Source organism: Neofelis nebulosa, chromosome 3, assembly GCF_028018385.1.
Source record: "Neofelis nebulosa isolate mNeoNeb1 chromosome 3, mNeoNeb1.pri, whole genome shotgun sequence".
NCBI classification, from domain to species: Eukaryota; Metazoa; Chordata; class Mammalia; order Carnivora; family Felidae; genus Neofelis; species Neofelis nebulosa.
Window position 1 is genome coordinate 10,739,918 of NC_080784.1, and position 4,761 is coordinate 10,744,678.

A 4,761-nucleotide genomic window follows, 5' to 3' on the forward strand; every position below is an offset into this window, starting at 1 on the left:
GTGATATTTTGGTAAGGTCTGGTGTCCCAGGAATCACAAGAAGATCTTGAGGCTACCGGGTCAGCACAGGCAGGTATAGACAATGGTGATCTGGAGGAAGTGCCAGAGGAGGAAACATTTACATTGGAAAGGCACTGGGGCAAGCGCATTGCATTTTAGAAATGAATCAGACTTCGTGGGGGAGAAGAGGAGGCAGAGAAGGAAGAAAGGCTGGTACTTCCTGCCTAACTTGCCCACCTGGTAGTTGTTGAGGGGTACTTACTAGCTCTTCCGGCAGAGGTTATCAGTGTTACAATGAACCAGAGAGGGGCTCCATATTCAAATAAAATTATAATCCCCTACTTCTCTCATCCTCTGCTGGGAATGTGACATCTCCTCAAAACAGAACACTCCCTAATGGAAATACTTTTGCCTAAAGATTTTTCAGTTGTTCTCTGATTTGTTGATGTGTTTAGCACAATTCACTGATTCAGAAAACCTTCTTATTTTCCAGTTCCTCTTACGGGAACTCTGAATCCTTACTGACACATAAAACGTCAGTAGGAATATTTGAATAATAAATGCTGAGTATATTGATAGTGTTGCGAATATTAGGATATGAAAGGAAGAGAACAAATCCCATGGATTAAAAAAAAATCAGCAGAAACCTCTCCTGGTACTTCTGTTGTTACTGGAGAGAAGATGGGGAATAATGTAATATTGGAGCTGATAAATTTTGTATGATGTTCTTCTTGGAGCCAGGATATAAAGTGAGCATGACGTGGAGAATGCTGAATGATGTGTGATCTGAGAAATGTCATTAGATCCTTCCAGTAGGGGGGGCCTCTCTCCTGACCCTGAGAAGCCATGACTGCTATTAAAAAACAACAGTGGGTAAAGTAGGCTATGTATGGTAGCCACAATATAGACCTAAGTGAAACTATAAACAATTTAAATAGCAGGGGGAAACTTCCTCAATTAGAGTGAATCAGTTGATCAATCTGAAAAGAGACCATACATTCAAGCTGTCAGGCACTCGTTCTATTATTTGAATAAATAAACAGCGTTTGAAAACAGAGTAAGATTCATTTTCCTTTCGTTGTCAAAGTCACACACTAGTCTATGTGCAGCAATGAGGCACCAGAGGAAATTAGCTGCGAGGAGATCCCTCATTTACTTGTACATTGCTATTTTAGATGTATTAGCTTATATATATATATTTTTTACCAGAAGTACATAGAAAATCCTATCTCATTGAGGATACATCTGAATTTCTTGTCAACTTGTATTTTCAATAGCATGTTTGTAGGCATAATTTTTAGATAATGAATCTTTCCCATACTCTACAATAAAGACTTCATATTACTTTCTCCCCAAGTGTAGCCTGTTGGGGTTTGAAAGGGGTTGGGGAAAAAAGATTAGGTTTGGTAAAGACTTTTGAGAGCACTTATAATGATTTTTAGACACTAAAATAAATATATTTTAACAGAGAAAAATCTCTAAGATATTTTGATGAGTAGCTACGTTGGGCTTTTGGATAAGAAAAAAATAAACGAAGAATTTTTAGGCTGTTTATTAAAATCTTTCCTTGAAGATAACTTTTTACCCCTTGAAAAGGAGTGAATCCATGCCACAAATAATATTTATAATTTTAAGAAATGAGTACATTATATAGTTAGAACACATCCTGAATCAAACATGACTTTTTTTTGAGTGGGGGTAGGTAATATGACCCAGCCATATGATGTGATTTATTAAAGTAGAATCCCAAAATAAGATAAGTTATTAATCCAATGAAAGTTAGATTTCATTCTCTTTTATTGTGGTTTTTCAAAAGCAGTCTATAAGTTACAGGCTCTACCTCCCCACTGTCTTTCTCAAATGCCACCCTGGTCTTACAAAGATGTATAAGAAACTGAGCTGAAACTAAATTTGCTCCAGTGTTCAGGAGTGGGCTCATCATGTGTGTTCTTGTACTGGGGACAGCGTTATGAAGTAGGGATTGCTGGTCACAGAATGAAGCTATATGAGTTGGAAGTTATTGCCATCCTGTTAGGATGACACCAGAAGATGTAATCTCCTTTTCTAGTTCTTTGTATTGGAAAAGCAGGGAGTGACTCATATATCTGACTCAAGATTCAGTAGAGCTACTAATGTTTTACCTCATACCTCAGAGAGAGTGCAAGTTTGGATCCAGACCACCACAATAAAGCCAGTAAAATGAATAAGGCAATAAAGTGAGTGAAATGACATTTTTTGGGTCCCAGTGCATGTAAAAGTTATGCTTACACTATAGTGCAATTCATGAAGTGCGCAACAGCATTATGTCAAAAATGTATATACCTTAATTAAAAAATACTGTATTGCTAAAAAATTCTAACCACCATCTGAGCTTCAGGGTTGATGGCTGCTGACTGATCAGGGCAGGGGTAGTGGAAGGTTGGGGTGTCCTTGGCAATTTCTTAAAAGAAGACAACAATGAAGTTTGCAGCATTGACTGACTCTTCCTTTTATGAAGTTTTTCTCTGTAGCATGTGATACTGTTTGATAGTATTTCACCCACAGTAGAACTGCTTTCAAATTGGAATCAATCCTCTCAAACCCTGCTGATTCGTTATCAACTAAGTTTATGTAATATTCCAAATTCTTTGTTGTCATTTCAACAATCTTCACAGCATCTTCACCAGAAACAGATTCCTTCTCAAGAGACCACTTCCTTTGCTTAGTCATGAGAAGCAATGCTTCATCCATTCCAGTTTTATCATGAGATGACAGCATTCAGTCCCATCTTAAGGCTCCACTTCTAATTCTTGTTTTCTGGCTCCTTCCACCATATCTACATCTCCTTCCTCCACTGAAATCTTGAACACGTCAAAGTCATCCATGAGGATTGGAAGCTGCTTCTCTTCTTCCAAACACCTGCTAATGTTGATAATTTGACCTTTTCCCAAGAATCACGAATGTTCTTAATGGCATCTTGAAAGGTGAGTCCTTTCCTGAAGGTTTTCAATTTGTTTTGCTCTATCCATCAGATGAATCACTATCTATGGCAGCTACAGCCTTACTAAATGTCTCTTAAATATCAAGACTTGAAAGTCAAAATGACTCCTTGATCTATGGGCTGCAAATGAATGTTGTGTTAGCAGGCATAAAAAACCATTAATCTCATTGTACAGAGATCCATCAGAATTCTTGGGTGATTAGGGACATCGCCAATGAGAAGTAATAATTTAAAAGGAATTTTTTCCTTAAGCCTAAATAGATGGCTTAGAATACTCCGTAAGCCTTGTTGTAAACAGATTTTCTGTCATCCAGGTTGTGTTGTTTCATTTATAGAGCGTAGACAGAATTAGCATAATTCTGAAGGGCCATAGGATTTTCAGTATGGTAAATGAGTATTGGCTTCCATTTAAAGTCACCAGCTGCATTAGCCCCTAACAAGAGAGTCAGTCTGTCCTTTGAAGCTTTAAAGTCAGGCATTGACTTCTCCTCTCTAGCTATGAGAGTCTAGCTGGCATCTTCTTCCAATTAAAGGCTGTTTCATCTACACTGAAAATCTATTGTTTAGTGTAGCCACCTTCCTGAATTATCTTAGTTAGATCTTCTGGATAATCCTGTGCACCTTCTATATCAGTACTTGCTGTTTGACTTTGTACTTTGACAATTATGGATATGGCTTCTTTCCTTAATCCTCACCAACCAACCTCTACTAGCTTCAAACTTTTCCTCTGCAGCTTCATAGTTCTTAGCCTTCATAGAATTGAAGAAAGGAGTTAGGGTCTTACTCAGGATCAGGCTTTCATTTAAGGGAATGTTGTGGCTGGTTTGATCTATCTAGACCGCTCAAACCTTTCTCCTTATCAGCAATATGGATGTTTTGTGTCTTTATCATTTGTTCACTGGAGAAGCTGCTTCTTCTTCTTCTTCTTCTTCTTCTTCTTCTTCTTCTTCTTCTTCTTCTTCTTCTCCTTCCCCTCCTCCTCCTCCTCCTCCTCCTCCTCCTCCTCCTTCTTTTTTAACAATTATTCATTTATGAGAGACAGAGAGCACAAGCAGTGTAGGGACAGAGACAGAGAGGGAGACACAGAATCTGAAGCAGGCTTCAGGCTCCAATCTGTCAGCACAGAGCCCGATGCGGTGCTCAAACTCACGAGCTGTGAGATCACGACCTGAGCCCAAGTCAGACGCTTAACCGACTGAGCCACCCCGGCGCCCTGAGAAGCACTTTCAATTTCCTCCCAGAACTTTTCCTTTGTATTGACAGCTTGGTTAACTGGCACAAGAGGCCTGGCTTTCACCTTATCTCAGCTTTGGGCAGGTCTTCCTCACTAAGCTTGATCATTTCTAGCTTTTAATTTAAAGTGAGAAACACACCACTCTTGCTCTCATTTAAACATTTAGAGGCCATTATGGGCCTTAATTTCAATATTGTGTCTCAGGGAAAAAGGAAGCTAGAGGAGAGGGAGACATATGGGGGAATGGCTAGTGGAATAATTAGAACACACACAACATTTAGTAAGTGTGTGCCCCAAAGCAATTATAGTAGTAACATCAAAGATCACTGATCACCATAACACATATAATAAAAATGAAAAAGTGAAATATGGTGATAATTATCAAAATGTGGCACAGAGACACAAAATGAGCAAATGATATTGGGAAAATGGTGTTGATAGACTTGCTGGACACAGGATTGCCATATCCCTTCAATTTGTAACCAAAAAAAAAAAAAAAAAAAAAAAAAAAAAGCCATACCTGTGAAGCACAATAAAATAAAGTGAG

At 38.5% G+C, this 4,761-nt stretch overlaps 1 pseudogene; it reads right to left on the minus strand.

Annotated features, from left to right (window-relative positions):
• Positions 1 to 2,323: 2,323 nt before the first annotated feature.
• On the minus strand, positions 2,324 to 4,387 carry LOC131506284 (tigger transposable element-derived protein 1-like; annotated as a pseudogene).
• Between the last annotated feature and the right edge of the window lie 374 nt (positions 4,388 to 4,761).